This window comes from Equus caballus, chromosome 31 (assembly GCF_041296265.1).
Source record: "Equus caballus isolate H_3958 breed thoroughbred chromosome 31, TB-T2T, whole genome shotgun sequence".
Lineage (NCBI taxonomy): Eukaryota > Metazoa > Chordata > Mammalia > Perissodactyla > Equidae > Equus > Equus caballus.
Genome location: NC_091714.1, coordinates 22,008,205 through 22,033,209, shown reverse-complemented (window position 1 = coordinate 22,033,209; position 25,005 = coordinate 22,008,205). Strand labels below are relative to the sequence as shown.

At 40.5% G+C, this 25,005-nt stretch overlaps 1 protein-coding gene across 6 annotated transcripts in view; it reads right to left on the bottom strand.

Moving 5' to 3' along the window:
- Positions 1–24,747, bottom strand: part of PLAGL1 (PLAG1 like zinc finger 1) — an 82,687-nt gene extending 57,940 nt beyond the window's left edge. For 2 of the 6 annotated variants that reach the window (XM_023632983.2, XM_023632988.2), the window contains exon 1: positions 15,943–16,278. The gene's annotated coding sequence lies outside the window, so the exon portion shown is untranslated. Of the gene's footprint in view, positions 1–7,848; positions 7,893–15,942; positions 16,279–16,542; positions 16,669–19,978; positions 20,087–21,896; positions 21,987–24,546 lie in introns of those variants that run through there. The other 4 variants (XM_070256482.1, XM_070256483.1, XM_070256486.1 and 1 more) reach the window with 4 other exon arrangements.
- Positions 24,748–25,005: the final 258 nt, after the last annotated feature.

The following is a 25,005-nucleotide window of genomic DNA, read 5'->3' as shown; positions in this document are numbered from 1 at the left end:
CACCCCCCCCACCAAAGATTTTATGTAGTCCTGGATCCTATTTGGCCAGCAAAACTTGACATTTCCCATTTAAAAATACCATATACAGGTAATTCAGGACAAAATAACCAGGCAAGAGATGGAAAACATGACGTCACTCCCACCACTCATCGAAACAATTCCAGGACCAGGGACGCTGGCTTCTGAACAGTGTCAGCTTCTAAGAGGACATTCATGAAATAAACATGGTCTTCAACATACACAATCTCTGATCAGTCCTCTTCTCCAACATATCCCAACCTGACAGACCAATCAAATCTCCTTTGACTCTCTCCTATTTTAATCCAAGCCAGCATAAGAGCAGACAGGGAAATTCAGTGATTTTAGGTGGCTGGCCCAGTGGCGTAGTGGTTAAGCTTACGCACTGGGGTTCGCAGGTTCAGATCCCAGGCGTGGACCTGGCACTGCTCATCAAGCCACACTGTGGTGGCGTCCCATACAAAAACAGAGGAAGACTGGCACAGATGTTAGCTCAGCAACCATCTTCTTCAAGCAAAAAAAAGAGGAAGATTGGCAACAGATGTTAGCTTAGGGCCAATCTTCCTCACCCACTCTAAAACACACACACGAATATTTTGAATTGTCAGCCTACTAGAGAAAATTAAATGCTCCCTGTTTTACACACACACAGATACCATCTACTTAAATTTTTAGAAGTCTGAGTAACATGTTTACACTTCAAAACTACAATATTTTCCATCATGTACTCCTCCAACATTGTGGGGGAAACTGAAATTAACAGAAACAGGTAGGTCACTCCAAAAAAATTAAATCCTTAAAGTGTACTGGTGAAATTTATAATCTATTATATCCAAAGACTATGTCTGGATCTGGATCATTTTAATAATCGCAGAAATGTGTCAGAAAAAGCAACCACTTTCCCACACACTACAGACTTTCAAACCTCACAATGAATAATGTTCTACAGCATGTCCTCTGAGAATATGAACATCTTTCCCCAGCTGTTTAGAAGCAATTTTCTAGATTGCAGTTTTAAACATCTTGAACGCGACAAGGTTCTACCCTTAAAACATGACACTGACTTCACGCTTCACAGACGTGCAGAGAGATGAACATCACAGCCCTACTTCACACAAGCTCTTGAAATCTCCAGCAGCAGCTAAGCTAAACTAATTGCATCATAAACACTAATATCATTTTTATAAAATATATAGCAGACAATGAGAGTAGCATGAACACTAAAGCAGCTTATATTGTTTCAATATTTTACAACGCCATGCATTTCTAGACAGCCCACTGTTATGGACTGAATTGCATTCCCCCCAAATTCATATTGAAGCCCTAACCCCCAATGTGACTGTATTTGAAGACAGGGCCTTTAGGGAGATAATTAAGGTTAAATGAGGTTAAGGGTGGAGCCCTAATCCAATAAGACTGGTGTTCTAAGAAGACAAAGAGACACCAGAGACCACTCTCTCTGCGTGCACACACACAGAGGAGAGGCCATGTGAGGACACAGCAAGAAGGCAGCCATCTGCAAGCCAGGAAGAGAGGTCTCATAAGAAACCAAATTTGCTGGCACCTTGATCTTGGACTTCTAGCCTCTAGAATTATGAGAAAATAAGTTCCTGCTGTTTAAGCCATCTGATCTGCAGTATTCTGTTATGGTAGCCTAAGCAGACCAACACAGCTTTGGTACCATGAAGTGGGGTGCTGCTGTTAACAAACATCTAAGAATGTGGAAGTGGCATTGGAACTGGGTAATGGGTAGAGGCTGGAAGAGTTTGGAGGTGCATGCTAGAAAAAGTCTGGATTGCCTTGACAAGAATGTTGGTAAAAATATGAACATTAAAGGGGATTCTATTCAGAACTCAGAGGAAAGTGAAGAACTTGCTATTGGAAACTGGAGGAAAGGTGATGCTTCTTATAAAGTGGCAAAGAACTTGGTAAAATTGTGTTCCAGTGTTCAGAGGAAGGAAGAATGTGCAAGTGATGAAACTGGATACTTGGCAGAAGAGATTGCTAATCAAAGTGTTAAAGGTATGGCCTGGCTTCTCCTTACTGCTTATAGCAAAATGCAAGAGGAGAGAGGTAAATTGAAGGAATCGTTAAGTGAAAAGGAATGAGGATTTTAAGATTAGGAAAAATTCTGTCTACCCATATTGCAAAAAATGAGAAAGCATGTTCTGAAGAGAACACCAAGGGTGTGGCTGGACAATCCTCCATAAGGAGATTACCCTTGGAGTTAAGCAGCCAAGTCAGCAGAAGCCAGGAATAGACGTGGGATTATACTACCAGACACACTGCCAGTTTGGTCCAAAGGAAACATAGATGGGATGAAATAAAGGAAGGCTTTTGGACTTCTGAGATTGAAAAGGACTAGATAACAGAGCTATTTGGCCGCAAACATACTTTATTCTTCAAGAAAAGGAAAGAACGACCCCAGAAGCAATTCAGACACCCTCGGCATTCTTCTCCCACTACAGGCCCAGGGGGCAAAGCTGTTTCCTCCTTGGATTCAGAGGGTGGGGCCCCTAGCCTTGGTCTCCGTGGACCAGGCTGGGGCTATCAAAACAACTGAGGGGGTGGGGCCACTGTCTAGGGCCAGGAGACCAGAGGGCAGATTATCAAACCCAAGAGGATTATTCTTGAGCCTTAAAACCCAATGGAATTTGCCTTACTAGACTTTGGACTTATTTGGGATCCATCAATCCCTTTCTTCTTTCCAACTTCTTCCTTTTGGACTGGAAATGTCTATCCTATACCTCTCCCACTCTGTATTTTGGAACCACCTAACTCGTTTGCTTTCACAGGTTCACTGCTGGAGAGGAATTTTGCCTCAAGGTACATCATACCTCAAGTCTCATCCACACCTAATTTAGATGAGACTTTGGATGGTAGACTTCTGAGTTTATGCTGGAATGGCTTAACATGAGACTGTTGCAATGGAATGAATGTATTTTGCATGAAATAAGGCCATGAATTTGAAGGGGGACTGGGGGGAATGCTATAGACTGAACTGCGTCCCTCCAAAGTTGAAGCGCTAACCTCCAATATGGTCATATTCGGTGACAGGGCCTTTAAAAGAGGGAACTCAGGTTAAATGAGATCATAAGGTGGAACTTGTACCCTTATAAGAGGAGGAAGAGATGTCAGAGAGCACTCTCCCTTCACAAACGCACAGAGGAGAGGCCACGTGACTACACAGTGAAAGGCAGCCATCCACAAGCCAGGAGAGAGGCCTCACCCGAAAATGAAATCGCTGGCATTTTGATCTCGGACTTCTAGAGTCTAGAACTGTGAGTAAACACTGTTAAACAAATTTCTGTTGTTTACGCCACCGGTCTGCAGTATTTTGTCATGGCAGCCCAAGTAAACTAAGACATCTGCCCTTCCTGGATATTTCAGAGTGTCTTTACCAGGGATGAAAGAGGGAAGGACATTTAACACTGGGTGGGCCCAAAAGTTAATTATCACACAGGCACCTTTTGTTTCAAGGTCTAGTAATATTAAATATTTCCTAGGAAATGAAAAATCTACATCCACTGACTACATTAAGATTGCAACAAACAGATGAACTGGAATCTAGGCCCCAATCTCTTTTCCAAAATGAAAAAGGATGAGGGATGTTTAGGAGCTAACCAAGACCAGAGATGTTTCATTTGCTCTCCCTTCCACTATGGTCCACTCTGTTAGGAGACCTGCTAAGGTACATCTTTCGTTACGTTTTCATGATTTAGGATTTCAATCCCTCCCAACTGCTATAATGGCAACAACGTCATATGAAGAAGAAGCCCTGGGTGACTTGAGAGGAACCTTAACAAGATCTGGACATTTGTCTCACTAGGAAGCAGCTGACGGCCTTACTACTTGGCACACTCCTTGTTCAGCAGACCTGGGAGTCTTCCATCACAGGACTGTGATCTCTGCAGTTATGGTAACGACACTGCCATGAGAGGCAGCTGAGTTAATCAAATGAAATGCACCTACAAAGAGCTCACAAACAGAAGCTATGCCAAAGACTGCAAAAGTTCTCCAATATCCATTCTTCTCTTCTTCCTTTGTAATACAATCTCTGAATTTTAAAAGGGGACTTGAGCCCCCAGAATAAAGACATTTCCCAATGTTCCTTGATGACAAAAGTTGTCATACGACTGACTGACAAGATGTAGGTATTTAAGTGTTATGTGCAAATTCTGGGAATAATCCTTGAAGAAGGAGCATGCTCTTATTTCTCCCTCTTTCTTCCTGGCTGGAATATTGACATGATAGCTAGAGCTTGACTAGCCACTGTCAACCATGAGGTCGACATACAGAAACGAGAACTCAGAAACAGACCCACATACACAGAAGGACATTTGATTTTCAACAAGGGCAATTCAATGGAGGAAAGGCAAGTCTTCTCAAAAGAATTATGCCAGAGCAACTGGATTTCTATACTGGATAAGTTAACTTTGACCCTTATCTCACATAATACAAAAAGTTAATCTGAGATAAATCATAGAATGGGTCACAGACCTAAATGTGAAGGGAAAATAAATATCTTTGTGATTGTGGACTAGGCAAAGATTACTTAACAGGACATAAAACATAGTAACTATTCAAAAAATAGATAAACTGTTAAGAACTTCTGTTCATCAAAAGACATCATTAAAAGAGAAAATAGAAAAGTCACAGACTGAGAAGCTATTTACAATGCACACATCCAACAAAGGACTCTTATCCAGAATATAAAGAATTCCTACAAATCAGTAAGATGACAACCTGTTGCACAAAAGACTTGAATGAGTACTGCACAAAATGATGTCAAATTTTCTAAGGCACATATGAAAAGGTGCTCGATATTATTAATAATGAAGGAAATGCAAATGAAAACCATGAGATATCACCTCACACCCACCAGAGGGCTGAAAATGAAAGAGTAACACTACCAAGTGCTGGTGAAAACGTGGAGCCACAACTATAACTCTCACTGCGAGCAGGAGTGCGTTCATTGCTGCTAAACTCTTTGGCAGAATTTACTAAAACTGAACGTATAGCTACCCTACGACTTAACAATTCTAGTCTTAGATATGTTCCCCAGCAAAACACTGCCAATGTCCACAAAAGATCCATGTATGACTATTTACAGCAGCTTTATTTGTAACAGCCAAAATGAGAACACAACCCACACATCAATTAACAGAATGGATAAACAGATTGTGGTATGACTGATACAATGGAATGAGACTCAGAAAAAATATATATGAGAAACAAAGAATAAGCTGTTTATACATGCATCAACAGGTGAATTTCAAAAATTATGCTGAAAGAAGTCAGATACAAAAGAGTACATACTATTTGGTTACTCTTAAAGTTCAAGAATAGACAAAACTCATCGACAGTAATGGAAATCAGAAGAGTACTGCCTTCAACGGAGGCACCGGCCAGAGGGGCACGAGAGAATCTTCTCTTCCTAGATGGATGCGACATTGTCTATCATGATCTACTGGTAACACAAGTGTACACAGATACAAAAATTCATCAAGCTGTATATTTAAGATCGGTACACTTTATATGCTTTTTCTTCTATTTTGTATCTCAATAAAAGGAGAAAAAGTACTTCATTTTACCTATAGTGCCTGGTAAAGGTTATCAGGCAAATGCAAACATTTCTACTCAAAAATAAAAACAAAGACCAAACAAATAGTGCTTAAGTTTCTATTTCACCGACCCAAAAATAAGCGAAAATTAGACTACGCAAACCTTATCCATTAGTATCAATAAAAACTTAGAAGGAAAATCCAAAGAAAGTAGGAGTATATCAGTGAGCCCACAGGAACGAGCTTGGTCACTGAGGCAAAGACTCCATGTAGCATACTGGCAATGTCAGTGAAGCAATTTCAGTAGTGTGTTTTATCATAACTACATCTGTTTAATAATTTTATTTAACGACTTATTTTTAGTACCAAGGCACTATGGCATAGAAGAAATAGCAAGAGCTTTGAAATCAGACAAACCAGTTTTGCCACTTACTAACTACACGGTTGGGCAAGTTTCTTAATCTCTTTGATACTGAGTTTCTTCACAATTTAAAACAGAGACAATAATACTTACTTTGCAAAATTCTAGCACAATTATAGTAGGTGCTTCAGAGTGGTAACTATTTAGCAATAGCTCTTTGTATGCAAAGTATCATGGTAGGTACTGGAACCCCATCTCTAAGAACCTGACCAACTGGAAATGACATTTAGATATAAAGGTTGGTGATGAAAGGTAAAAATTTAACAAGGGCTATAGATTATAAATTACAGGGTTCCTATCTAGCTAGTAGGATTGTGGAGTGAGTATCCTCTGACCAGTGCCTGGAAAATGTTTGGAAAATCCATGAGGCAGAGGAAATGGCATGAATAAAAGCGCAACCTCAAAAACAGTGCAGTGACTTCCGGTTCTATCAGTAGTTAAGACCAGCTGTGCCACTGGACTAATTCTGAGGAGTGAGACAGTAAGGATAGTAAAGCCAGCTGGGACTAGACAGAGAAAGACCACTGTCAGGCTGAGAAGTTAAGGACCTGTTTCCTAAAGTCCTGGGATGTCACGGAAGGATTCTTTTCAGGGAACTGACCTCAGTGGTCATTACACATGATAGGAAGGGAAGCAAACCCTCAATACAGGGAGAAATAGTAGAGGAGGAAAAGGTGGAATTCAAGATGCTGAGAGGAGTGAAAGAAAGAAACAGCAAAGATATTAGAGTCCAAGTTTATCAACTTTTAAAAAACGATCAGACATTGAGTTTCCCTAGATAATTCAAGTAGGCCTACCTTCAACTTTTGAAACGATCCTGATTGACTCACACGCTCAAGAGCAAAGAAGTATCCCAAACCAGCAAAATACACTGCCCGGCACATCACAAAAGCTCAATACATACTGTTGGCAAATGAATCTTTTTAAATATTCCAGATATTGAAACCTCTACTATAACACAATGTTTAAGGTGAAACATGTAGAAAAGCTAAAATCATTTTTCCTTCCTACTGAGTGGCCATTTTTCACAATATATAACAAGTTTTTAATTTGCTCAATTAAATACTTAAAGGACTCATTTGTGAGAGCTATCTCTGTTTCTGTCTCCACCTCTCCACCAAGACTCAGATATAAACTGCTCTAGAAAGTTGGGAATGTTGTCACCTCACTTGCTAAACTCTTGTGCAATGTTTTTGTTTTTAGGAATCTATCATTCATTATGCCTTTTGTTATGGCAAAAGAATAGCCACTGTGTGACTCATGAATATTACATGAAAAAAATTAAACAGTATGCTAAATCCAGGTCCTATAAATATATGGAAGGTTTATCCAAGAGGACAAGATTGTTTAATAAATAATTTATATAATTATTAAAATAATTAAAATGAAAATCTACCACATTAAGAAATAACAGATAGAAGAAAATGAGTACCTCCTAGGGTCTAAGCACAATTCTTAGCCCTTTCTATATATTAGCTCATTTAGTCCTGTCAACAACCTATGATAGACACTTGTTATCTACATTTTATAGATGAGAAAATTGAAATTTAGAGAAGTTAAGGAATTGTCCAAGGCTATACTACATGACCAGGAAGAGGCAGAACTAGGAGCTGAACCCAGGTGGTCTGGCTCAACAGTCAGAATTCCAGTGAATAAATGCAGAAAGAATGAAGGAAATAGAAAATTACCATGAGAATACCACAGTAATAATTGCTACAGGGAAGATCAGTTGAACGCTAAAATTAGTGGGCAAAACCTTAAGGAGAAATAGGACATTTGTTCAACTTCAAAATATCTCCCTCAAAATATTTACTAATTACCGTGGTACTTTTAACAGATACTCACAAATCATTTGATACTTTTCCTTCTCCTCCCCTTGAGTGTGGACTTGCTTCTAACAAAATAGAGCACAGAAGTGAAAAGCAGTAACATTACAATGGAGAAAGCTGGCAGAGGCTGTCTAAACTATGTGATAAGGTTCACATGTTGATGTGGATATCAAGTTCCCTCAGACACGATGCAATGAGAAGGATACAATATCTCTGTAGTGGTCTTCCCACAAAGTCCATAACCTCAGGCTAATTGTGAGAGAATACTGGACAAACCCAAATTGAGGGACACTGTAAAAAACACATGACCAGCACTCTTCAAAAGTGGCAAGGTCATGAAAAAGAAGGAAAGACTAAAAAATCGTCACAGTTTGGAGTAGACTAGGGAGATATGAGAACTAAACGCAATGTAGTATATGGACTAGATCTTTAAACAGAAAAAGGACATTGGTGGAAAAACTGGGGAAGTCTGAACAAAGTCTGTCATTTAGTTATAGTACTGTGCCAATGTTAATTTCTTAATTTTGGTAAATGGATCACAGTTATGCAAGATGTTAACATTAGAGGAATATGGGTGAAGGGTATACAGGAACACTCTATACTATCTTTGCAACTCTTCTGTAAATCTAAAATTATTTCACAATAAGAAGTTTTAAAAAATTCAGTACCCACTTGTGAAAACGAATTTCAGTAAACCAGGAATAGAAGAAAGTTTCCTCAATCTGCTAAAGGACATCTACAAAAAAAAGTACAGTGAACATCATCTTTAATAGCGAAATACTTAGGTATCCTCTTTTAAGAGCAGGAAAAAGCAAGGATGTCCACTTTAACACTTCTGTTAATGTTGTTCCAGTGTTCCCAGCCAGTGCAATAAAGCAAGAAAAAGAAAAAGGAATAGAGATTAGAAAGGCCAATTTAAATCTTTTTTTTTTTTTTTTTTTTTTTGCCAGATGACACTATTGTGCATTTAGAAAATCCCCAACAATCTACAAACCACTAGAACTGAAAAGTAAATTTAGCAAGGTCACAAAATACAAGCTTGATATACAAAATCAACTGTATTTCTATATACCATACTAGCTACATGGGTGGAAAATAAAACTGAAAAAAAGATACCATTTACAATAGCATCAAAAAAATCAAATGCCTAGAAATAAATTTAATAATGTGTAAGTCCTCTACACTGAAAAACAAAACAATGCTGAGAATTGAAGAACTTATTCAATGGAGAGATATACCATGTTCAAAATTGGAAGATTCTATTAAGATGTCCATTCTCCCAAAACTGTTCTGTAGGGTCAATGCAACCCCAACCAAAAGTCTGGTAGACTTTTTTTTAATAGACGTTGACAAGCTCATTCTATAATTTATATGGAAATGCAAAGCACTTAAATAGCTAAGACAATCCTTAAGAAGAATAAAATTGGAGAAATTACACATACTATGTCAAGACTTACCATAAACCACAGAAATTAAGAAAGTGTGGGATGGATGGAAGAATTGATAAATAGTCCAAGTGGATCAGAAGAGAGTCCAGAAACAGCCCAAACATATGACCACTCATTTTCAACAAAGGCCCTACTGCAATTCAAATGGAAAAAGAAAGGTCTTTTCAATAAATGTGTAGAGCAGCTGAATGTCCACATGGAAAATAAATCTTGATTCCCCACCTCACACCATAGACAAAAATCAACTGGGGATAAAGACCCAACTTCGAGAACTAAAACTATAAAGCTTCAGGAGGAAACCATAATATCTTTAGGACCTTGAGGGTTGGCAAAAATGGAGACAGGAGAAATTTTGTGGGCTTTGCATAAAAGCCCTAATCTTCCATCATCCCCCCCCCCCCCAAAAGCACTGATAAACGGGACTTCATAAAAACAAATGTGCTCATCCAAAGGCACCATAAAGAGAATAAATAGGCAAACTTGCGACCGAAAATATTTGAAAACATGTATCTGATAAAGGTTTCCTATCCAGAATGTATAAGGAACTTGTGTGTGTGTGTGTGTGTGTGTGTATTTTGTTAGAGATATATAGATACCTCTCTCTATAAAAAGATAGCCTAATAAAAAAGTCAGCAAAAGATTTAAAAAGGCATTGGGGCCAGACTGGTGGCACAGCAGTTAAGTTCGCACGTTCTGCCTCTCGGCAGCCCGGGGTGTGCTGGTTGGGATCCCGGGTGTGGACATGGCACCACTTGGCAAAAGCCATGCTGTGGTAGGCATCCCACATATAAAGTAAAGGAAGATGGGCATGGATGTTAGCTCAGGGCCACTCTTCCTCAGCAAAAAGAGGAGGATTGGCAGTAGTTAGCTCAGGGCTAATCTTCCTCAAAAAAAAAAAAAGATTTAACAAGGCACTTCACAAAGAAATCTGAATGGCTGATAAAGATATACAAAGTTGTTCAACATTATTAATATTCATGGAAATGCAACCAACTTACCCAAAGATCATTAATTCAGCTCCTCGGGATAGAGCCAAGAGGTATGGGTCTATGGCCACCAATGGCAGTCTCAAGAACATCTGCAGCAATTTTATTTATAAAGGCCAAAAACTGAAAACTCGTATGCTCATCAACAGGAGAAAGAATAAATAAACTGCGGTATATCCATAAAATGTGTTACTATAGAAGAGCTGTCACCAAACTTTTTCTGTAAAGGGCCAAACAGTAAATAGTTTAGGCGCTCTGGGTCATACAGTCTTTGTGATAATTACTCAACTCTGCCGAATGGACATGGCTATGTTCAATAAAATTTTATACATGAAAACATGTGGTGGGCTGGAATGGGCCAGCAGGTCAGTTTGTCACTCCTTGCTATAAAGCAAAAAAGACAGTATCCTACTTATACATGCAACATGGATGAATGTCAAAAATATCCTATGAACAAAAGAAAACCAACACAAAAAGAATAAACTATATGATTCTATTTATACAAATTTCCAGAACACTTGAAAATAATCCATGGTGACAGAAGTCAGGAGAGCAGTTGACGGGGGAGAGGATGGGCTCCTCTGATAAGAAAGGACAGGAGGGAACTTTCGCGGGGATAAAAATGTTTTATATCTTTATCTGGATGTTGATCACACAGGCATATACATATGTAAATTTCATCAAGCCATACACTTTATTTTTGTGTTTTTATTATGTGTAAACCATAGCTCAATTTGAAGAAGAAAACAAAACTTAGACAAAGATCAGAATACAGATCCGAAGAAATTATCTAGGATTCAACAGACAAAAACATATATAAAATAAATAAAAGCTAGATTAAAAGACATGAACGATAGAATAGAATGATAGAAAGTCAATCAGAAGTCTAATCAGAGGTCTTGAAGGAAAGAGTAAAAAACATGGAGGAAAACAACATGAAGAGACAAAGAATAAAACGCCCAAGAATTGATGAAAGACACACCTTCGAGACAGGGAACACAATAAATTCAGCATAAATGAAATGTCCGCACCTAGCTATTCCAAACACTAGCGGGGTCATCCATGGTGGACAGGATTCAGCAGAGCTTCCAGACTAAGACAGGCTAGGAAGAAGGACCTGGTCACTCACTTCTGAAAAAACTGGCCATGAAAACCCTGTGGATAGCAGTGGAGCATTGTCTGACACAGCACTGGAAGGTGAGAGGATGGCGCAAAAAGACCGGGCAGGGTTCCGCTCTGCTGTCCACAGGGTCACTAGGAGTCGGAATCCACTCGACGGCACTAACAACATGACACACTCTGTTGTAAAACTGTAGAACACAAGAGAAAAGAGAAGACCTTAAAAGCAGACAAAAAAAAGGTTACCAACAAACAAGTTATTTGAACTAATTGTAACACTGAAAGCAAAGGTCAATGGAATGATACCTCCAAAGGGCTGAGAAAGAAACCGTCAACCTGGAATTGTATACTGAATAAAACCGTCAATCAGAAATGAAAGCAGAATAAAGACATTTTCAGATAGAGTTTGCCATCAATAGTCCCTTAACAAGCTTCTAAAATACATAGTTGAGGAAGAAAAAAAGAGAAAGATCTGAGATCTAACAAGCAATAATAAGCAAAGAATCCATAAAAAGAAAAAATAATAATGTCAAATTTACAGGAGAAAAAGATCAAAACGGAACTAAAATTCTGGATGACAACATATAAATCAAGAGATTACCTGAATTATTTGGAAGAATAGAATTAATAAACTTTAGACTAAGTTTAATATATTATTTTCAAGGAAACTAAAAGAAAGAAACCAAACATAATTTGCACACTAGTTGAGAGGCAGGAAAATGGAATAAGAAAAAATCCAAAAGGTGGCAAAGAAGAGAGAAAAACACAAAGACAGGAGAAAAACAATCATAAAATAGAATGCTAACTTTAATCCTAAATATATCAGTAATTGCACTAAGTTTAATTGGGCTGAGAGCTCCAGTTAAAGCACAAGGATTATCAGAGTGGATTAGAAAAAACAAGTAGGTTTTACCTATTTGAAAGAGGTATTCCAAGCCAATGCCAACTGAAAGAAAGGTGCAACTATACTATTATAAAACAGTGGATTTCAAGGTAACGGGCATTGGGGCAGGAGGCATAGACATCACTACAGAACGACCAAAGATCCAATTCACAGGGAAGATAGAACAATTCTAAACTTGCATACACTTTCAACTTTTACAAAGCAAAGTTGACCGAATTACAAAGAAGAAATTGAGAAAATTTATTTTATTGCAATATTTTTATTACACTTATTTCAGTAAATGAGAGATCAGAAAACCCAAAAGATTACTAAGGTTAAAAAAGATTTGAGGGGCCGGCCCCGTGACCAAGTGTTTATAAGTTCGTGCACTCCGCTGCGGTGGCCCAGGGGTTTCGCCGGTTCGGATCCTGGGTGAGGACGTGGCACCACTCATCAGGCCATGCTGAGGCGGCATCCCACATGCCACAACTAGAAGGACCCACAACTAAAAATATACAACTATGTACCTGGGGGCTTTGGGGGGTAAAGGAAAAAATAAGATCTTTAAAAAAAAAAAAAAAAGATTCGAATGCCACAATTTATATATATATATATATATACACATACATACATACACACCTACCTTGCCCCAAAAGTCTGTGAGTACATATTCTTCTCATTCAAGGAGCAGTTTGAAAAACTAACCATGAGGCAATTCTCAAATTTCAGAGAATCAGTAGCATAGAGGTCTCGTTTGCTGACTACAGAGCAAGTTAGAAATCAATAACAAAAAAGGATAACGCACAAAACCTTCCACATTTGGAAACTAGAAAATTCTAAAATCATGAAAAAATTTTTTAATTCTTGGAGCTGAAAAATATACTACATATAAAGCAACAGTAAATAAAAATCTGTAGTATTTGCAGAGAGAGAAATAATGACCAGAGTACAGAGGCCAGCAATGAGCCGCAGCACATCTGGGAATCTGTACATAACAGAGGTGGCACTGCAAATTGCTGGTGCTGGACAATGACCGCTCCACATGGGAAACAGAAAACAAATTAATCTTGATCTCACGACATAAATAAAATACATACATCTACATGTCAGGTAAATTAAAGAACCAAATGTGTAAAAAATACAAACTGTAAAACTTTTAGAAAAAAGTTTCAAGATATATTTCCTTAAGAGTACAGAAGGATATATTAAGACACGAAAGCACAAAGAAGAGATTGTCTGCAGTTTACACAACCAACAAAGGATTTGTATCCTGAACAATGTTTTCCAATATAAGTTTCTGCAATGATGGAAGTGTTCTGTTAAATAATATACTATAATATAAAATAATAAAACATAATAGCCACTAGTCACATGTGGCTAATGGGCACTTGAAATGTGGCACGGAGTGACGGAGGAACAGAAATTGTTGAAGTAAATATGACAGCACGTTAGCATTTTAAAATCCTTGATGAAGGTCTGTTATGTCTTATATACTTTTCAATATTTAATTTTTTCATGAAAGAATTTTATTTTAGCTTAAATTCCTATATAAAATAAAATTTCAATTCTATAAAAGAAATACATAAAAGCTGCTTTTTAGAAAGAGAACACACCAAAACGTTCACATTATTATCTGTGAATGATTTTAATCTTATTCTAAATATTCTTTTAAATATTATAAATTATTTAGGATTTAAAAACATATAAACAATTTAATGAACACTGACGTATCCATCATAGAATTTTTGAAATAAAACATTACCCATATCCTGTAAATTCCCTAGGTACCTCTCCCTGATCACGACTTTTCTTTTTTTAAAGAGAAGCTAGAAAATATGAATAATAGACCACAGCCCTGGCTCCAGGCTTCTTCATTTTGCGACGCCCATATTTTAATATATTTTTAGGGAAATTTAATATACAGACACCATATATATCATTTATCAAAGATTTATAAAGCAAACACCCACCTTACGACTGGCCAGGTCAGGAGATAAAGCGTTCCCAGCACCCCGAAAGCCCTCGGCGGGCTCCCTCACATTCACAGCCCCCTCCCTCCCCAGGAGACGACCACTAACTCAACTTTTTATGGTATTAATTTCTTGACAATTTCTCTTTACTACTTTTAATGCGCACGTATGCATCCCTAAACGACAGCTTGATTTGACCAGGTTCTGAATTTCACGTACGTGATATACAGTATCCTTCAGCAACTTGCCTTTTTCTTTTTGGCTCAACGTTAAGACACATTTGTGTTAAAACACAAAACGGCTTCATTCACCACTGTACTGGGTGGGTTCCATTTTACGACTGGACTATAATTTACCTTTCTCCTTCAGACGGACATGAAGCTTTGGGGTATTACAAGTAACACTGCAGTAACCTTCTTGTACATGTCTGCTTGTGTATATGTATAAAAATTTATCTAGGGCAGTGGCTTTCAAACTTTTTTGACCATGACTCATACTAAGGAATGACGTTTTACATCATGACACACATCTGTGTGTGTATAAGACCAAGAGGGAAAAAAAAAAAAAAGTTTCAGGGAGTAAATACTCTACGACCTGAGACACATTGTTATTTTCTATTCTCTTACTTTGTGTTTTACAAATTCTGATCATTATCCACTTAACGGATTTCACGACCCAGGAGAATGAGCTTCAAACTTTGAAAAACATCGCTGTAGAGGATAAACACCCAGGAGTGGAACTGTTAGGACAAGGAACAGAGACATCCGACGCTGTCAACTTTTCTAGATCCTTAACTTTTAAGTAAATGTTCTTATCTAAGTGTATGTAAACTTACCACTCTATAATTTTCGAGCTCAAACTGTGAAACAGCAGCTCGTTTTATCTTTTCCTTCGGTCGTTAAACAGCATTAATCACTTACCATGTGCTAAGTAGCCAGTGAGCTCTGAGCGAGACTGATGGGTTAATACACCGGGGGGTGGACAGGACAGAAGGGACCAGGACCTCAGCGAGGCCCCAGAAAGCTCACAGGAGGGGCCTCCGATCCTGCCTGGGGAGGGAGGGCTTAGGGTAGGATTCCTGGAAGAAGGAGGACCTAGGCTGAGTGTTTCTATTTTTAATTTTTATTGGTTTCCTAAAACATAAAAGTAAGACATTTGTTCAAAAAAAAAAAAACAAAGGTCAAAATTACAGGAGCATATTTATTAAGAAGTAAAAATCCATACCCCTCGTCTTAAAGTTTGATGCTGAGACGGAACAGCCAAAGTTGCACCATCAGTCGTCCAGATCGAGGAAATTTTCAGGAGCCCACATTTTAAGAGAGACTTAAGAGTCCATCTCACAGGACCCATAACGTTCGAGCATAAAACGAATCATATTTTCCACAACGCACACAGACGCAAACATTTCATGTGCAGTCACACCACTACTTTTCGCCGACTTTCTCTGCCCGGGTCTCTCGGCCTTCGGGCCAGCTCGGCGCGCCCGGTCCCGAAGCCCGAGGCTGCGGACCGCACCGCGGGGTCCGCGCGGCTCCGGAACGCGGCACGAGCCGGCGGCGGGCGGAGGCTCCGGTCCCGCTCGCCCGTCGGCGGCCGCTCGCCCGCGGAGCCCGGCGGCACGTCCGCGCGGCCCGGCCCCCTCCCGCGGCACGCAGCCCGCGCCCGCCGCCCGCCGCCCGCGCCCGCGCCCGGGCCGCCACCTACCGTGCGGGCCGAGCCCCGGAACTCAGGCGCGGCAGCTGGGGCGCGCCGCCGCCGCGGCCATGACGGCGCCCGGGGAAGCGCCCGCGCCAGGCCCGCGCTCCGCCGCCAGCACCGCCGCCGTCCGCGCGCAGGCGAGTGAGGCCCGGGGCCGCGGGCCGCGGCTAAATCAAGGCTCGGGGCGGGCCCGACGGCTGAATGACAAATGGCAGGCGCCGTGGGCTTCGCCGCCCCGGCCGCCGCGCGGAGGGCTGCGCCGAGGAGGCCGCGCACAGGCGGAGCCGGGAGCCGGAACGGCGCGGCGAGGAGGGCGCTGGGCCCCCGGCGGGGGCGTCACGTGGCAGGAGGAGGCCCCGCTGGGGAGCCGGGGGGTCGGCGGGCGGCGGAGGAAGAGGACAGGCGCCCAGGCGCCGCGCCGGCTGAGCCGCCGCGCGGGCCCCGCCGAGGCCGGCCAGGTGCGGGGTCGGCGCAGGTAGACCCGCGCCCGCCCGAAGGCCGGACCCGCTGGGAGCCCGCTGCCCGAGGGCCCCACCGGGATGCGCCGCATCGGAGCCCGAAAGACGACAGATGCTGGCCACCACGCCATAGGCCGAGCTTCCCTACCTCCTCTTCCCGCAGTGTTGACATAATGGCAGCCGAATGTGACCGCGCAGGGTGGGCCCGGCCCCGTCCCAAGCACTTCGCGGGGAAATAGACGCAATCCCCACGACGACCCTGTGCAAAACTCTCTTCCTGCCGTCTTGCAGACGAAGATACTACTCAGGCACAGACAGATGAGACGCAAATAATGTTATAGTTACGGAATCATACTCCGTATGCTTGGGGTAACCTCAAAAATGGTAAACGTTATTGGAAGTGAAGAAAAAGAAACAAGCAAATCCCCAACGGTTGCCTTCTCCCCGACAAGATAGGCATTCCTAAAAGAGGCCTATCGACTTTAAGTAGAAAAAGACTTAGGTGTGAGTTCACTACAGCCCTCAGACAGCCTCGCAGCTCTGAAATGCGAGGGGCGCACCCTCTCCCGCTCCCACCCGTCCTCCCCAGGGCGCCCCGTCTCCACTGCTGCTGTTACTGTTGCCTGACGAGTTCTCGAACATGCACAAGTGCCCTTCCACCTTCTGCTCCCAGATGTGCAGTCGTCATTCTATATTCAAGTGAATTCAGTGCTCATCATAACATATCCATTCCTGAATTCCTTAGTTTTACTTATTTCTTGATGGGCTGCTCTCTTTTACAAGTAGTTGTCTTGACTTAGGGCGGTCTTAGAGAGTACCTTAATGCTTTATCTGCTTTTTATCTCGATACGTAAATAAAAATCGAGCGAGGTAAATATTTTGGGTTCACACCTTCCTTCAAAACCTAACAGAACAAGAAGACAATAGATTCACCGATAGATCTGAATCGTATGTGATTTTCCCCCAGGAGGTGATTTGGTTTTTCTACTTGGATGACTGAAGAATTCTCTATCACTAAGTACCTTTATATCCTTATCTGGGCGATGTTTCAGTGTCAATTATTCCACATCAGCTCCTCCCCCCCCCCCCATATAGTATGATCTTTCACTTTTATGGACTCCATTCTTCTTTTCTTAGCGTAGTATCCCATTCATACTATATATTATATATCTGAGTAAGTTTATCTTTCATTGAGCGAATTTTCTATCAGAGTCACCAGCTCTACCTGATCCTTTTCTTCCACATGCACCTTCTTTTGATTTGCGCTTAACTCTGATTCTCTCAAAATATTGTTCATTGGTTTTTCTAGGTTATTGGCTTTTAAAATCATGCTGTTTTGAATCTCAATTTTCTTAGCTATGCAGTTTCCCTTCTCATCACGTTCTCATCTTATATTGTCCTTGAGCTCTTTTGAGGAATCTTGTATTCTTAATTTTTTTTCTATAGTGTGAAACCCATAGAAAGAATATAAATTTCTGTACCTTGGTTATGTTTTCTTCCAGACTCGGTTCTTCCTCTATCTTCTACACGCGATTTTCCTTGCTTCCCACTCCCATTGCCCCTGTTATGTCATATATCTTTAAAAGTTAACCACAAACCTTGTATTTGCACTAATTTACTTAGAGTAAATTCCTGGTGCTCTTTCCTCTTCACCGGAAACATGTCTGTCTTCCCTATCTTGAGCTTCAGTTTTAGGGCTGAGTGTCATTTCTATCTACTTTTTCTGTGACCTGAGGGTTTTAGGACGAGTGGAGGGGTGATGGGAGATTGTGGAACTCAGCTTGGGACTGAGTATAGAGCTGGCTGGGGGAAGTCAGCCAGCACTTGTCGGATTCCTTTAAGTCCTACCAGCCCATCTTCAAGGCAGCCATGGGAGTTTCCCATGCCTGTGAGCTTCAGCTGATTGGCCCAGGTCAGCACAGTACCCAGAAGGTGGCAAACTTTCCTGCTTCTGGCTAGATCCAACAGTGGTATGTAAAGGACATTTGTGAAAATTCTCAGGATTTAGTCTGATCATCTTCTTCCTCAGTATGTTTTAGAGGGGGTTGGAGGGTGTAGACACACCACACGTCAGCAGAACCTTTGGTATCTTTCCTTTGCTATCACTTCTCACATCTTCCATTTATAAGGTTGTACGTCTTTCTTTGGTTGCAGCAAGTGAGGGTTTTTTGCTGCTTTCTTCTCTGTCTAGAGTGTTAAGTTTGAGTTTTTAGTTCTTCTTTGTGCCATCTTTATCCATAAGTCAGTTGATCAGACTGTCTCTCTCACTGGTAATGAATTCCATGAAAATTTTTTTTCGTCTTTTGGTTATTCACACAAAGTTCTCTTTGAACATGAATACGTTGACTTGGTAACTGTGACATGCTCGGTTTCCCTAAGCCTTCCCTCAACAACACAGGCCTGAGCGTTACAATGTGTCCCCACAATGGTTCTAGAGCAGAGGCTGCAAACTCAAATCTCTATGAAGTTTAAAACAACGAGGAATGGGATTATGACAAGTAAAAGAACATTCTTTGTGTAAGGGTATACAGATGCTGTATACAGCTCAGGCCAATGGCCGCCATGTTGGAATTCAGGGCAGTGTTGCCAAATCTGTGTAATTTTCAGGACAAGCATGATATCTGGTGTTTCAATATAAAATTTCCTAATTTTGGAAACACTATGGAGGCCAAATGAAGTATCTCTCAAGGCTAAACTGGACCCAAGGGTTACCCGTGTGGTCCCTGTTATAGAGAACCACTCAAGATAAATTCCGTGATCACTGTTTTTCTCTTCTAAGTCTTTTGAGATAGTTTTGTTCTATAGACTCTTCAATGACTTCTCAAAATCTCTTTAGCATATATAAAGCAAGAAGATTCATGCTGACATGTTTACGATTTTATACAACATGTTGGGACCCAACACTTTCACCAACAAGTGTTTCTAGGGTAACAGCTATGATCGGACTAAGATATGTGAACAGAGGGTCTATATAGATTATGGCCACATTAACAAAGTACCAGGAAAAGAATATTTTTCAAAGGATGCAGAAAAGGCATTTGACAAAATCCAATATCTACTTTTGGGGAAAAAAAAAAAAACCCGAAAAACAAAAAACTAGGAAAAGAATGGAACTTCCTCAACGTGACAATGAGTGTATTTGTTTCCTATGGGCACTGTAATAAATTACCAAAAATTTGTGGCTAAAATAAGAAATCTATCCTCTCACCATCTGGAGGCCAGAAGTCCGAGACCAAGGTGTCAGTGAGGCTTCACTCCCTCTAGTGGCTCTAGAGCAGAGTCCTTCCTCGCCTCTTCCAGCTTTTGGGGGCTGTTGGCATTCTTTGGGTTCCTCGGCTCCTTTGGCTTTGGCCACATCACTCCAATCTCGTCCTCCATTTTCACATTGCCTCCTCCTCTGTGTGTGTCGTATGTTTTCTCCTGTGTGTGCCTCCGATAAGGATACTTATCATTGGATTTAGGATGCCCCTGAATAACTCAGGATGCTCTCATCTCAAGATCCCTTAACTTGAATACATCTGCAAAGACCTCTTTTTCCAAATAGGGTGACTTTCACAGTTCCGGGGATTAGGACATGGACATACCTTTTTGGGGGCCATCTTTCAATCCTCTGTAAATGGGCGAAATCCCAGTTAGCTTTGTTGTGGAAATTGACAAGCTGATTCTAACCTTTCCATGGAAATGAAAAGAACCTAAAAGAGCAAAAATGAAAAAGAGAACAAAGTTGGAAGACTTCCACTATCTCACTGTAAGGGCTACTATAGCGCTGCAGTAATCAACAGGATGGTGCTGGCATAAGGATAAATGGAGCAGTACATTGAGTCAGAAATAGACCCACACATATGATCCATTGATGTTGGACAAAGGTACAACATGATTCCATTGGAAAAAAGATGAATGGTGTGGGAACTGGTTATCTGCATGAAGAAAATAAAAATAAACTTACAGTTGTACTTCACATCATATACAAAAAGGAAATCAAATTAGATCACAGAGCTAAATGAAAACCAGGAACTATAAAATTTCTAGAACTGCCCTGTCCAATATGGTAGCCACTAGACATGCTACTGAGCACTTGGAATGTGGCTAGTCCAAACTGAAATGTGCTATAGCTATAAGCTATACTCCAGTTTGTGAAGACTTAGGATAAAAAAAAGAATGTAAAATATCTCATTAATAATTTTTTATGTTGATTACAAGTTGAAATGATATTATTTTGGATATATTGGTTTAAACAGAATATATGATTTAAATTAACTATTTTTTACTTTTTTAATGCGGCTACTAAAAAACTTAAAGTTACATATGTGGTTCACATAATATTTCTGTTTGATGGCATTCTTCTAGAAGAAAACCTAGGAACAAGCAAAGATTGCTTGGGTAGGACACAAGAAGCAATGACTATAAAAGAATAAATTGGTAATTGGATTTTACCAAAAATAAAACCTTGTGTTCCTCAAAAGAAACCATCAAGGAATTGAAAAGTGAAGGGACATACTGGGAGAATATTCACAATATATAGATCTGGCAGAGGACTTGTAACAGAGTGTTTAAAGATCTCCTACAGCTCAATTATATGATAAACAATGCAATAAAAATGGGCAAAGACTTGAAAAGACACTTCACCAAAGAAGATACATGAATGACCAACAACCACATGAGTGACACTCAACATCATTTCCCCAACAGCTAATGCCAACTAAAATCACCATGAAATACCACTATATACCCACTGAAACGGCTCAAGTTTAAAAGACCGACAATGCAAAATGTTGCCAACAATGTGGAAAAACTGGAACTCTCACACATTGGTGGTGGGAATATAAAATAGTACAGCTATTCTGGAAAACTGTTTGAAAGCTTCTCATAATGTTAAACATAAACTGACTATATGGCCCAGCCATCCCACCCCTAGGTATTTATCCAAGAGCTATAATATGTCTACACAAAGACTTAGACACAAATATTCTTATCAGCCCCACAGTGGAAACAACCCAAATGTCAGTAATAAAATGAGCAAACTGATGATCATCTCAGATAAATCTAAAAAACATTATGGTAAGTAAAAGAAGCCATACATAAAAGAAGACATACTATATGATTCCATCTATATGAAATTTGAGGGGAAAAATTTTAATCTATAGTGACAAAAGCAGATCAGTTGTTTCCTAGAGCGGATGGAAGGGGAGCATGAGGGAACTTTGTAGGGGGATGGAGACGTCCTATATCTTGATCAGTGAGACAATTTCGTGGATCTACATATTTATCAAACGTCACGGAGTGAAACACTTAAAGTAAGTACATTTTGTTATATGTAAATTAAACTTCAAGGAAGTTCATTAAAATTTTTCTATTCTTACTTGTATGGAATGGGGAGAAAGAAATTACATGAAACCGTTTTTATCTTCATGCACAGTAGTTTGAATTAGAGTTTCCCTTCTGCTTTTTTGTTGCTAACTTTTTCATTAGAACTCCCTGTACATTGTCAGTTCATTTTCTCACCTGTAAGGGTTTAGGTGGCAAAGATGAAACTCAAACCGCGGTCTTTCGTCTAACTCCTAATCCAGTGTTCTTTCACAATAGTAAGCAGCCCTGGGGAACAATCACATTACACAGTTTTACACTCTACCTAACAGGTTTAAACCATAACAACCCAAAAGAATCTTTCAGTGAATTCAACTCAAATCTTCAATAAGTGCCTAGATTTAATTTTTCTCTAACCAAAATATAAGTGACACTTTAAAACCTATTTAAACATAGTTCTTTGAAGGCCTATGGCTTCTGGCCAAACGACCTCTCACTGGCCTTCTGCTGGCCTCTCTCAGTCTCCAAGTCCCTTCTCCTTTTCTAGAGACTGTAATTCTTGCCTCGCAGGATTCCTCCCGCCCTTCCCTGCTCTTGTCACTGTTTGCAATGACTTCTCCGTCCAGGTATCACTTCCTCAAACAGGCCTCCCAGAGCATGTTTTTACTTTTCCCAAGGCAAAGCTGACTAAAGGCCATTTCTGTCTTCAGCTGACTGGCATTTGGTGAACACAGTAAGCTCGGAAGGCGATGTCTGGTATATGCAGTTCCTCTGCTGACGTTCTTTTACATTATATGGTAAAGTTTTTCTGTTACACGCATGCTGGAGAGTGCAACAAAACAATCATGTGGCTTAGCCACATACCAAGATCAAGATGGCACGTGAGACAAAAGAACATGACTGCTTGTTGTTCCAAAGAGGTCAGTGAGAATGGCCCATTAATGTATGCAGCTATGTTGTCTGTTTTTATGGTAAAATGTAGTGATGTAATTCAAATTGTACAAAGTGTGGATATGAATTTTAAAGTTTTAAGTAGGATAATTTAGTGTCTAGCTTGAAATGAAAATACTGCATTAAAAATGAAAGAAAAAGGCCCAACTTTCACCTTTTATTAATAATGAACCAGAACCAGTCAGAAGTGATTTAAAATAGAATCAATGGCATCAATTTTCATTCGTGTTTCATGTGACATGAAAAAAACCAAGTTGACAATGACCGACCAAATGCTGGCCTTTGGAGCAAATAAATAAAAGCAGTATACAAGTGCCAAATACTGATTATTTATTCTGTTTTTCTCTCTACCATAATTAAAATTTCATTACAAAATTAGACAGCAATACGCAAGAAGATACAAGGAAAAGGGAAGGCGGTAAGGCTGTTCATAATTTAGGAGTACCAGCCACTCATCTTAAAGTAAAAGGATATGGCAGGCTGACAATACCTATTCATCTTCTCTCCCTTCCAGACCTCCACCAAACAAGGACATCAGAGGACGAACATGAGACATGAGAGTAGTTGAGAGAGTTCAACGGATTTTGAAAGATGAAAAGCAAATGCAGGAGTGGAAATGGACTTAAGAGTGGAGCAGTGCCCACCAAGAGGCTGGACACTCATCGGTACTAGAGAGCAAGAAGTCAAAATGTGGGGGCATCGGGAGTCTCTATCTTGCATACAGAGCAGCTAGGTGACCAGGTCCCTGTGGAGTCAGGCAACCATGACTCTCTCACCCCAGAGGAAACCAGAGAGTTATTATCTGGATGAAGTGAACTGAGAAAGATGCAGTCTCAGACACCCATAAGGGAAGAGGATTAAAATAGGCGAATTACTGAACATCTAAAAACCAAACTGGGCTACCATATATTATTTGGCTTTAAATTTATCATACACTTTTTATTAGAATTTTTTTTAAACATTTAAAAGATGAAAAGAACAGGGGCTGGCCCCGTGGCTGAGTGGTTAAGTTCGCGCGCTCCGCTGCAGGCGGCCCAGTGTTTCTTTGGTTCGAATCCTGGGCGTGGACATGGCACTGCTCATCAAACCACGCTGAGGCAGCATCCCACATGCCACAACTAGAAGGACCCACAACGAAGAAGCTACAACTATGTACTGGGGGGCTTTGGGAAGGAAAAAAATAAAAATTAAAAAAAAAAAGATGAAAATAACAATGAACTTTGCACTAATTGCATAACTGCTTTATGATATTCTTCATTGTTCATCTTAAATTTTTTTCTTTTCTGTTTGGAGTTAGCAGTCTGATAGTCCAAACTTTTGGTCCACGGACTTCACCAATAGTTACTTGAGATTATCAGAAGATGTATTTTACTTCCCTTCCCAAAATGTCCCCAGTGACGCATAAGCCTCTGCTTTAACACATAAACTCCTACACCTTTACGCTAGCGCGGGGGTTAGCACACTACCGCCTGCAGGCCAAACCTAGCCTGATGTCTCTTATTGTACAGCCTGCGGGCTAAGAATGAGCTTTACAGTTTTTTAGATGGTTGGGGAACAAAAAAATCAAAACAAGAATATTCGGTGACGTGAAAATGATAGGAAATTAAGTTTCGGCAGCCATAAATAAAGTTTTATTGGAACACAGCCCCTCTCATTCGTTTACATTTTGTCTACAGCTGCTTTCATGCTACCACGGCAGGGATTTGTATGGCCCACAAAACTGAAAATATTTACTAGCCAGTCCGTTACAGACAAAGGGCTGACCCAGGGACAATCTTGACCTGAGACGGCTCAAACCTCCCCGTCTCTTGTTTCTTTTCATCCTCTGCCCTTTCGTCAATTAACCTCCAGGGTACTCTCAGCCCAGGACCACCCTAAGCTGCCCTTCCCCTCTTACTCTCTATCCTCTGGCTGCTTTTCCTACTGCCTTTTTTCCTGTCTTCTCTGATCCTCTCCAAGTAGCAAGGCCGTGCTTCTTTCTCCCTCCTCCTCTTCAAAGCTCTCTCCAGCTCTTCACTTTTACTTGAAAGCTTGGCTCTCCTCAAAGATATCCCACAGCTTGATTGGAGGAGGTGCAATCACCAATGCTCACTCAACACTGGGAGAGATTAAAAAGACAGCATTATTCTTACCTCCATCCCTGCTTCTAAGTCATCGTTTCTTCACTTACACATTAAAACATTTCCTTTTCAGCCCATGATATCTGACTCCTCCACCCTCTTCCCACCCCGTCACTATCATCCATAGGCTCACTACGAATATGGCACAATGGAGGGCTTTGGCACTTGGCTCATGAAATTTCTCCCCTAGTTGCCCCATCATCCTGGGCCAATTCGACATCTACATGGGTGATTTA